Source organism: Rissa tridactyla, chromosome 2, assembly GCF_028500815.1.
Source record: "Rissa tridactyla isolate bRisTri1 chromosome 2, bRisTri1.patW.cur.20221130, whole genome shotgun sequence".
In the NCBI taxonomy this organism is placed as follows: Eukaryota; Metazoa; Chordata; class Aves; order Charadriiformes; family Laridae; genus Rissa; species Rissa tridactyla.
The window spans coordinates 13,778,749-13,790,948 of NC_071467.1; positions in this window are offsets into that span (position 1 = coordinate 13,778,749).

Genomic DNA, 12,200 nt, shown 5'->3' on the forward strand with positions numbered 1-12,200 from the left:
TCTGGAGAAATTGGTGGTACAATTTGCCACCTCTCTGGGGAGCTGGAAAGTTAACAGGCAGCCTAGTTTGGCTGTTTTATTTGTTGCTGAATAGACGTGGTGCTGTTTATGAGGACTTAAATGATATGTGCCTATTAAATGATATGTGTTAACAAAGCTGAGAGGTGTTTGGGGAAAAGGAGGTGAGAATCTGGGGAAAATGATGCGGTTCCTCAAGTGGTACATTGTACAGAGGAGAAGTATTAGACTTCCATAGCATTAGACTTTCAAATATTAAGACTTTGTGGCAACTTCTATATGATGGTCTAGGGGACCACAGTGGATCTGCTGTGCCACGGTCTGTATGGTGACAGAAGAGCACACAGCCCTGAGCTGCTATAGGTTCCACTGTCCCTTATGGTGGAGCTGGCGTAAAAGGTTTACAGTCCTCATGCATCTGTTCCTCCCCTGTCCCTTTTTGAACATACAGAATCAACATAGCCCCAGTGTATTACCAATCAGGCCACTTCATTTTGCACTGATGACTCTCTGCTTTACCCATTGAGTAAGAAAGCTGGCAAATGGTTGCTGCAGATTTGTCTTTAGGTCATTTTGGAGAGACAACCTTGAAGACCTCCATAATTTTTTTAGGCTCCCAACCAAAACCAGGGGTGGGGGGGTAGAGGGGGAGGAAGGCATCATAGAATGGTTAGAGTTGGAAGGCACCTTAAAGATCATCTAGTTCCACGCCCCCTGCCATGGGCAGGGACACCTCCCACTAGACCACTAGATTGCCCAAAGCCCCATTCAACCTGGCTTTGAATCAAGTATAATGATTTTCTCCCTCCAAAACTGGCTTGTAAAATACTCCCTGACTCAGCCTCTTTATGCCATCTTACAGCCTCCAGCAAGTTTTTACAGCCGAGCTACTTCCCAACCCCAGAAAATGCAGCACAGCCCCCAAACTATTGAAGTGCAAATGGATTGACCGTAATCTAGGAAGATTCAAGAGAAACAGGTCAAATGTTACACTAAACACTTATGGCAACATATTTTAACAGCAGGAGGATAGAAGCATGTTTACCCTGGGCCGGTTTAATGTGAGAAGATTAAAATCTTCTCTTTTCTGAAGGTGAATTCAATCAGTTTACTGGTCTTTGGCTGTGCATGCTCAAAAATAACAATACTTCTGTAGCTCTGTCCATACCAGTGTCTCAAGGTGTTCAGAAGATTATAATCATAAGCTTTACAGCGCGCTCATGTTATCAGCCCCTATGGTTATCCCAATTTATCGGTGGGAAGCTGAGGCTTGGGGAAACTGGGGATGGAGCTCTCCAGTGGCTTTGGCTGCAGCCAAGCACTCATGAAAATCAATGCCGGCGCTGGGGAACTTGCGACTTTTGCTGACTCTACGCAAGGAACCCGTGGCACAGCCAGGCCCCCTGAGTCTAAACCTGTTGGCTTAGCTACGTGCCCCATCGCTCGTCCCAACAGCTGACACCAGCAGAAGTGCTCAGTTCGGCTCGTTACGCGTTGCGGTAAATATTTATAGGACTGGCCTGGATCTCAGCAGCGGCAGTAGGAATTTTCCTGCTTTCGAAGAAAAGTGCGCCCATACCACTATCAGAAATATAAAAGTGGTATCACAGTGCTCACGGAAACAGGTTGGAGTCTTTATCCTACCAGAGCTCAGCCAAGAGTTCGTATCATCGTCTTGGTAAGAGATCTGCCCTTAGGTCCTCAGCGCATAGATTTTCCCTGTGTGCTGGGGCAGCGAAACCTTTGTTGTGCTGCAAGGCCGTGCTAGTAATAACTCCTGTAAGTTTCGGAAAGCTGGATTTGCAAAGCTAGCTGCTGGAGAACATGCTAAATTACAGGCTAGGCTATGGGTATTTACTACAACTGAAGGGAAATGTTTTTTTCCAATCCTGAAAATCCTGGAAAGGCAGCCCTATCAGTGCAAAATATTTTGTCACAGTAGCCACCTTAAATGTCACCCTGGTTCAGTGACAAATTTATGGTGACATTTTTCCACAGAGATGGTTAAACTCAACTCAAGTGCTGCCTGTAAAATGCTGATTTTCCTGCACTCTGAGAGTGTCTGGGGGAAAAAATGATACTGTACGTAAAATTTGATTTATAAAAAAACTTGTTCCTGTTGCTTCAACCTCTGGGTGCATTTACATTACAAGACACAAATTAAATTTAACATCATGCCACCAACAGCTGTGTTTCATCCAGGAGTGAGCCGGCAGGATGGGAGCTAGAAGTTGCAATACATGGGCGACAATATGGGGTGCAACTTGGAAAAGGCAGGGAGGGGACGCACCAAGAGGGGGACTGATAAAGGCATATACCTTTATAAAGGCACAGACATGCATCTTGCTGGCTATGAACTCCGTAGAGCCACCTGGTTTCAGAACTACTCTTTTCGATATTAAAAAATATGAAGATAAGGGATCCCCCTTCCCCTAACCCCTTGAATTGACTTGCAAGAGTTTTTGGAAGTTAGGAATAGAATGAAAAACAAGTGTAGAAATATCAGTGAATTCCTTAACGCCATAATGTCGGTGCAAGTCTTTCAGAGAAGTGCTGGGATCTACTGTCCGGGAGGGAGGTGGGAGAAGGGTCGCTCTGTGTCCAGGTCCTGCTCACCGCTTTTAGTTACGTCTTAACACTTTAATGAAATAGATTGGAAAATAAATGCTATGCTAAGGATGGTGTGATGGATGTGGAATTTGATGGATAGTGATACAAATGCAGATTAATATTAATCATATGTGTATAATTTAATGAAGGATATAATGCCACCTGCTGTGTGGTAAAAACAAATTACTGCTGCTTTGGTTGTTTTTGACTAGTTCTGGAATGAAAATGAATTTGGACCGAACTAATTTCCCTTTAATGTCTTATATGTATAATTAAAGATTCACGTGTTGCAACTAAGCATAAATACTGTGTAAAATCACACACAGGGGAGGCCTGCAGCGTGAACCCACCACTTCCCAGATGGCACAGCACCCCAGCGTCTTCTATCTGAGTTCAGTAGTAGTTTCCTTTTCTTCACTGGGGAGCTGGAAGACATCCTCATACACCTCCCTGATTTTTTTGCAGGTGCAAAAGAAATCCCCATGGAGGCAATAATGAACTTTTATTCATAGAGCAGTGCCAGATAGAAACGTATATTCATATGCTTAGTGTTGGAAGGGCATTTGACCGGACCGAGCTCAGGGGCATGCTGTGTTGGTACATCTGCTTGGGGATGCTGATCCAGTGGCTCTGAAGCCAGGGACGCACCAGGAACCCAACGAGGAAGGGATGATTCCTTGGACCAGGTGCCTCTGCTGGGTGGAGACCGCAAGTGGCACCAATAGAAGGCGTTAAAACCCGGGCAGTGTCTCGGACCTGTTGCTGCTGTGGACCTTTCTGAGGTCTTGGTGGGGTTTTTGGCTAATGGGTTATTTTGCGTCTCAGAACGCCCACTCTAGCCAGAGCTCCCTGTGCCGGACTGTGCTGTGTCTCCTCGCCATCCCTAAAGGCTGAATGGCCTAGCTGCTGGATGGCATATTATGTAGGGCAGACTGACAAATGGCGGTAACAAAATAACTTTGTCCCCCAACAAAGTTAATTGAATGAGATTTAACGTTGCTAAGAGATTTGGACAGCATCCCTCAAACTTCAGGAGATTAGGCTGCCGAGCAGGAGGCACTGCAGAGGGGTTGGCACCGCGCCAGTAAACAAAGCTTTATCAGGATGATATGTTAATATTTGTGTGTATTGTAAAATTAAAAAAAAAAAAAAAAAAGAGGGCAGGGTGGTGGACTGCCTCATCTGCTTCTCTGGCATAGCAATTCCCATTGAAGCTGATGGTAAAACACTAATGCTTCAGCAATAAAGACAAGTGATTTCAAACCAGCTTGATTGCAATGGAAAACAGATGCCTAATGCAGACAGTCCACCTTCATCTGTGGTCCCAGCAGATCCTACACGCAGAAATGTTTGCCTTATGAGAAGGCCCAGATGCCCCAGCTGAAATCAGAGCTGAATTCAGCAAGGGTCTTCTTCAGGATGCAAGGATCCTGTCTCAGCGGGTTGTGGGTGGATACAAGCTCTCTCTGCCTGGACACCAAGCTGACCACGCATGGGTTCACCATCGTTCAAAAACTGTGTAACCACATTACTGTGAGACTGCACATGAGGTAACAAACCATGATGAAAAACTCAAATTACAGAAAAAAACCCCAATGAACCATCTGGGAAGTGCAGGCAGTGGTGAGACTCTTGCTGTCCTTCATCTGACACAATATGGACAGGGGAAATGCTGAAAGTGGATCTTGCAGGCTGAGAAGGTGCTCCTGAATTTCATCTAAACTTCGGACAATTAACACATCAAAACTAATGTCAAAGTGTATTTTTGTGAGTTAATTGCTGGAATGAAGTTTACTGTAGAAGATGGCGGAGCAGATGCTGAAGATAAGAAACGACAGGATGGTTAAGAAGGAATTTGCTGTTGGTTTTGCTGGTGATGTGCCAGCAAGATTAGAAGAAATGTTTTCTGAGCGTGGACGTGTGCGAAAGGTTTGAGGAGGGCCCCTGGCAGCGCTCCTGACTTCCTCATCCCTTGTAGGTTCGCACCTCGGAGATTTGGGGAAGGTGGATCTGAGTGCACTTGGTGCTGGAAACACACACAGATGGGCGTACAGGGTATCACCACTCCAGCTACAGCTGACCTGAGCCCTACCAGAAACTCGAGCGGTATTTTCGTCTGTGGACCGCTACAAGCGTGGTCCATCTGGTGATCATATCAGCAAAGTGTTGCATGTAGTTTTCTCACCATACAAAACCTGCAGGACCCGCAGAGGGCATGGGAGAACGGGGGAAACCTCGAGCTTTTGTGAGATGGAGGACAGCACAGTTTCTACTCACAGACCTTTGTATTTTCAGCTGTGATTGTAACACAAGAGCTACGGCTCTCCTTTATTGCCAGTAAACAGGTAGGGGCTGGGCTGCCCAGATGACACATTTTTTTTCCTCTCTTCCAACCTACTGCCTGCTTTCATAAGCACTTTACCTGGAATCCTGGTCTCGGTGAAGGAAAATGGCAAATATCTCATTGACTCCAGTGGGACAGGCACTAATTCTCAGATAGAATGACGTACTAGCCCTACGCACTGGCTATGCTCTGAACTTACACACCCAGAAGTCACATAAAGACAACACCGAGGTCATGGGAAATCCACATTTTCTGTATAAAGCACGGGAGTACAATTTGTGGGCTAACGCATCTTATCTTTAGATCACTGAGGGGATGGATAAGGCTGGGGAGCCTTGGGTAGTTCAGATACAGGTTCGAGCCTGATTAAAAGTTGTCTGTTGTCTCCACAACGTGGTTCAGATGTGTCTGCTTGCACTTTAGTAGACAAGTTTTACACCTACAAGATGGTCTTTGCCAAAGCACCCCCTGGCATTGGGGTGAGGTACAAGCGTGACATTTGCACTGTTTCTACAGCTGGGCCGCAAGCAAGCCAGTTGCTATTAATATTCCCTAAAAAAACCCCAGACTCCAGGAGGTGGAGACAAGAAATGCATCGAGCATTTATTGGCTATGCTGCTGATAACTGGGTGAAGATAAATATTTGTGCAATGGTGTGTCCTTGTTATTTGGCTTTGGGAGTAAAGTTATGATTCAGTCCAAGTGCTTTATCACAGCTACACATCAGCAAGGAACTATACAGAAAGCTTATCTCAGGAGTGTCTTGGCTTTTGCAGATCTGAATAATTATGTGGATCTGATTAGTTATAAGTTTTATGTTCCTTTAATGAGGCTTTCCCACCTGAATAGTCAGTTCTTTGCACAGAAAAACTCCTCCCACTTCACATTCTTTTTTCTTGCCCTGGGCTGCATGAGTCTAATTCACTCTTGTATCCCAGAAATAGTCTCTCTGGTTATATTTTGGGGGGTTCATCTTGAGTTAGGACCTGCCTTCTTGAGTGCTGAGGAAACGTCCAGGTTTGCAGGAAGCACTCTGTGCTGCAAAACAACAAGAGTAACTAGGAAGGCTAATGCTAAACTCAAATTCATCCTTGTGGAAACTTTATTGTGGTGAATAAACCATACCACTGAAGAAAAAGCTGGGTTTACCTCCGAATGCCACAACTCCCAACTCCATAGGAGTTCAAATGAGCTAATCCTAGCAACTTTAAGTGATGTAAGGCGACCTTCACTCCAAACGCCTTTTCTCCTGTTGATTTTCTCCGTTCGGGTGTCTTTCTGTGCTCAACTGGCAGCATCAGCAGAGTGGGAGGAAAATAATAATCACAGCAATCACTGCCAGAGTGGAAAAGAAAGTGTGCAATCTTTTTTGTATTGTCCAGAGGGGGAAAGGCTATGAGCAGAGAAACCTGTGTGCTGAGTTTAATCTTAACGTTCCTTCTAATAAGCCCTGATGTTGTATTAAAAAAGAAAATGAAATGGTGGAAACAGGCCTAATACTAAGAGTATTGTCCCTGGTTTAAAAAACACTGGTGGAAAGTGCTTTTGTTCATATTTTTCTCTCTCTCTGACCTGCAAGGATTGGTTCGTCTGTTCGAGCATAGTGCAGGTAGCTGAGACCACCACAAGGGCTGGCCCCTCGAAACCAAAGCTCTTCATTCCTTCCCTGTGTAATCAGCTGGGAAGAGGGTTGTTGGCCCCGTGGGGAGCTTGATCCACCACGAACAACCTCCTTCTGCTCCTCCTTCTGCCTCCTCCTCTGTCTGGTTTTAATGTCACTTACGAAGGAGCTATCGGAAGTTCTTAGTTTCACATTTTGATCTCATTTCCCATTCGGCAGCTTGGTACAGATGTGGATTTTCCAAGCCATCTGATCTGTTTGGATAATAAAAACCCGCTAGGTCTTTTGGGGAAAAGCTCATATAAAGTTGCCAACATTTTTGTAGATGTTTTCCAAGCACAATTTTCCAACTGAACCCCAGAGGGTGGGCAGGCTGGGAGCTGCTGGAGGCCTGTGTGCTCATTTTCATCCATTTTTAATGTGCTTAAAAAAATAAAGAAAGAAAACAATGCCCTTTCCTAGTGACCAGCTTCTCTAAAATGATACAGTTTTGGGGTTTTCATACTGAAGAATTTATTTTCTAATAAAGTCTTGATTTATATCTTTTAATCTCGATTTCCATTTTCTGCCAAAACACTAAAAGAGCAGCAATCTCCTCCACATCCATGTAATGATGAGAGATCCTCACATGTTCTGAATCAGGAAAAGCATATTAAAATCCTATACCGTGTTCTTTAGAAAGCACTTAGAGCTGTCAGTTCCCTTTGAAATCTGGTGGTGGTGGTGGTAAATGTGTAGCACTTCTAGAAATAAGGTCATGGATGCTAATCCACAAGGTCCCAACATCACTTTCCTCTCCTGTGTTTTATGGGCTTCTCCCAACGAACCAAGCTGGTACTATGGCATACATCACCTTGATGAGCAGTCCTGGAGCATGTTACATTCGTCTTTTGGGACTTGAAGAGCTGAGAGGCTCTGACCTCTTTTCCAGCATGTCTGGATATATTTACAAGGTAGGAAAGAGTGAGTGTTGAGAATAAGTGTGTTGGCTCTGGACACCCTACTGCTGGGATGCTCCTGGGTCTGGTTCTCAGAAGGCCCAGCTGGTACCTCTGTGGAACACCTACGACGTGCTCCGCAGTGCACCGTATGCCACCTTGCGGACCTGTTGTGGGATGGGTATTGGGCCAAGGAGATGTACCCTGGTCCTCTGTGCTGCACGTCTGCTTCTCACTCCCTTCTGCTCTTCTGAGTACCTTTACTCTTTCTCTCAGAATTATCCTCTTCTTCTGGAATTGATCTTTTTCCTTTCAGGTTTCTTGTCTTCCTCTGTTTTCTGTAGTCCTACAAAATAAAATGAAGGAATGTGAATTCCTCCCTCATCTTCTCTCTGTTTTCTTACGATACCTTTTCCTGCTGAAAGTGTAAGTGCAGTCTGCTGCCAGGTCTTCATGACTGCTGTGCATGAGCTGGAGAACTTGCATGCCAGGCTTTGCATGTGGATCTAGAAATCAGCACGACAAAATGAACCCAGGGCTCGGCAATACAGATTTCTCAGAACTAAGACTGAGGGCACCATTGCTTTATAAAGCTGCGTGCAGTGAGAGCCAGCAGAGAGCTCTCATTGACCTCCGAAGGCAAATGCGACCCTCATCTCAGTAGGGCAAATGGCATAAAAGCAGGCGTCTGCTCTCCAAACCTGCTTTGTTTTCCTGCTACGTGTGAGCTGGAAAGCCTCCTGTGCACTACTGAAGAAGGAAGATTTATTTGTAAAAATTCTAAGATTTTTCTCTTAGAATTGAAAAACAGCAAAGAGACTTTAAACAGCAGGCAAGAGGACTGTTACAGGTGATCCGGCCGTAATTTACAGAGGCAGTTTAATCAGCACAATAATGTAGAGGATCATGATGCTCTGTCCTTTTTTTCTTCCCTGAACTGCTCAGTTAATGGTTGGGCTAATTGGTAGCTGTCAAGCTTGTGCTGAACGTACCAAAGGTTTCTGCGATACTGCTCTGGCCACTTGAAGGCAAGCCGTATAGTTTGGGTTTCAGAAAGATGTCAATTAAAAAGCAATTTCCATGCATTCACAGCTTACTCTAAGTGTTGTAATTTCGCCTGACGCTTTCCATGCTGCTTGCCCTTCCAAAGCTGATCTATTTATTTCTGTTATCTGCTTTATCGTAAACTCCCAGAGAACAGACTGTCTCCTTTATTGTATGCGTGCAACGTGCCCGCCGGAGTCTGGCTCTCCTTCTTGCTGAGACTCCAAGGTGCTGCCACAATTGGATGGAAAGTTTGAATAAGCTCCTTGTAGCTGCTCTGAGTGATGAATGTCTGTGAGGAAGTCTCCTAGGATTTTTTTTCCCTATAGTAAAGTATTATTTTGCACATTAACGATTCCAAAATAGCCGAACTTTGACTTGGACTTTTCGGTGCATGTTTCCCAGAGTATGTGTTCACGAAGCTGTTCTGCTGCTGCGGGTGAAATTTTGGCCCCTGCGAGCTGTGCACAGTCCCAGGGAGCTGTGGCCAACCCACTTGTCTCTTGCTGCTTGATTTTGAGGAGCGGATCTTATATCATTTTGTCTGAGCCTCTATAAACTTTCAGATCACACTGTAGCTTGAGCACATCCTTCCAGGAAACGTTTAAAAATACCTGGTTTTGAAGATGTATCTCAGAAATAGGTATTTTTAATTGGGTAAGGAAAAAGTGCTTATTAAAGGACAAACACTGTTTTTACAGGTATGTCGCAGTGGTGGCGGTTTAGAGATAGAGCTGGTTGAGGTTTGTGGCTTTTTAGCTTCTATTGCAGTTTTATGGTGAAGATAAGGCATTGGGATAGGACCTTGGAGAACCGGGCTCAGAAAATAACCTTACCCCATATTTTTTGGGAAAATCACTCATAGCCTCTTGCTACCTGAATTTCTTGTCTGTAAAGTGGGGACTGCAGTTGAGGGGGGTGCCATCCCAGACTGCTACTGCTGCTTCTGAAACTGCTGTTCCACCCTGCCCTGAAGCCAGGAGTTATACAGGTCCTACCTGTCTGGAGGAGTGAGGGGTTGTGAACATTTACCAGATATTTTCTAAGCCAGAGCTTGATAAATGGTGAACGGAGCTACATGGTATGTCTGGAGAGGGTGCTTGATGAAGGTCTCTGCTTAGTTTGCAACTTGTCTTACCTGCACAGTGAAGCAGCTGATTTCAGCAGGTTTTGATGCTTCGTTAAAACATCATCAGTGCAGCATCAAGGTGCAATACGTTGGGTGTCTCTTGCAACTATTATCCTCCCAGCGCTTCTTTCTGAAAGTATTCAACAGGGACAGGAGAGCACAGTGGAAATGTGGGGACATTTGAGAGCTGTGGTTGTCCATACAATTCGTTCTCAGCACCCATTTAAGTGTTCCCAAACTGTGCCTGGATCCCTCGGTAAGACCAGTGTAAGGGGTCCAGCTAATCATAGAATAGAATCATAGAATAGTTTGGGTTGGAAGGGACCTTTAAAGGTCATCTAGTCCAACGCCCCTGCAATTGAGCAGGGACATCTTCCACTAGATCAGGTTGCTCAGAGCCTTATCCAACCTGACCTTGAATGTTTCCAGGGATGGGGCATCTACCACCTCTCTGGGCAACCTGTGCCAGTGTTTCACCACTCTCATTGTAAAAAATTTCTTCTTTATATCTACCAAAATCTTCCCTCTTTTAGTTTAAAGCCATTACCCCTTGTCCAATCGCAACAGGCCCTATTAAAAAGTTTGTCCCCATCTTTTCTGTAGACCCCTTTAAGTACTGGAAGGCTGCAATAAGGTCTCCCTGGAGCCTTCTCTTCTCCAGGATGAACAACCCCAACTCTCTCAGCCTGTCCTAATAGGAGAGGTGCTCCAGCCCTCTGATCATCTTTGTGGCCTTCCTCTGGACCTGCTCCAACAGGTCCATGTCCTTCTTGTGCTGAGGACTCCAGAACTGGATGCAGTACTCCAGGTGGGGTCTCACCAGAGCGGAGTAGAAGGGGAGAATCACCTCCCTAGACCCGCTGGCCACTCTTCTTTTCATGCAGTCCAGGGTACGGTTGGCTTTCTGGGCTGTGAGCACACATTGTCAGCTCATGTCCAGCTTTTCATCCACCAGTACCCCAAGTCCTTCTCGGTAGGGCTGCTCTCAATCCCTTCATTCCCCAGCCCATGCTGATGTTGGGGATTGCCCTGACCCATGTGGAGGACCCTGCACTTGGCCTTGTTGAACCTCATGAGCTTCACATGGGCCCACTCCTTGAGCCTGTCCAGGTCCCTCTGGATGGCATTCTGTCCCTCAGGCCTGTCAACTGCACCACTCAGCTTGGTGTCATCCGCAAACTTGCTGAGGCAAAAAAGTTTTTGACTACCTCAGCCTTCTCCTCAGCTCGCGTTACCAGTTTGCCAGTCTTGCTCATCAGGGGGACTACCCTTTCTTTGACCTTCCCTTTCCGGCTGACATACCTGTAGAAGCTCTTATTATTTTTTGCATTCCTTGCCAAGTTCAGCTCCAGCTGCACCTTGGCCTTCCTGACCCCATCCCTACACAACCGAGCAGCATTCCCATACTCTTTCCGGGATACCCATCCCTGCTTCCCTGGCAGTGGAAGCCATGGGTGGGGTTGAATGAAGCAACTTGAATGTCAAGTAGTACGTAAAGTTTGGAAAACCTTGGATTAGGTTATGTCACTAGGATATGGCTTAAATCACCAGATATGAGGAAAACCAAGTGATATGTAATGAGGACTTCCTTTGTGTTTGACTTACCCTGCAGGACTCTCAAAGCTGTGGGTGATCATGCAAACCATACATGATGCAGAGAGGACAAATCTGAGTTACTGGAGAGAGGGATTTGCTGTTCCTGGGCTCTGGGATCAGGGCTCTTCACCCACATTAGCCCAGAGAAATTTTTTTTCTCGGTATAGAATAAAGATATACTATAAAAGCCAACAGATGCTTAACTGTCATGTTATGAATGGCATCACTGTAATTAAATGCCTCATCTTGTTGCCTTAAACAAGTAGTTTCTTTGAGGATTCATTACTGCAAAAAAAAAAAAAAAAAAAGAATGCTGTATTTTGGAGACGGCAAGGGGGGAAACTTTACTTTCCTTCCTCTTAATCTTGATTCAGCACCTAAACTTCCCCCCTTCCTTTAGCAGGACCTGCTGCCTCATGTGCAGGGACAATGTGGGCAGCTTTGCCTGAACTCAAGCCCCATGTTCACTCCGGAGCTTTATGGAGGGGAATGCACACTGTGGTCCCCCTTTGCAGATGGATGCATCAAGACGGAAATCTTTGGGTTTGACACCACGACTCAAGTGCTGCATCGCAGTGTACCTGCGAGCCTTGTTTTTGGGTGACCTGCTGTCCTGTGAACTCACACCTCCCATTTGGGAATTCACGGCGGGCGTGGGAGCCTGAGGCTGGAACTCGCAGATGTCTGCCCAGGCGGTGGGAAATGCCGAGGTGTCGAGTTGTGCTCTTGTGGGAAGCCTCTTTCCTCTGGTAGCTCCTAGCTGTGAGTGAGGAAGGTCTCAGCCCTTTCTCTTGACATACACAGAGTGCTCCTCTGGTGCATGAAGACTCTGGTCCTTGTTTCTCCTGTCTGCCCCACCCCCTTCCCCAAGACAGGCACCGACCAGCGGGGCTGCAGGGC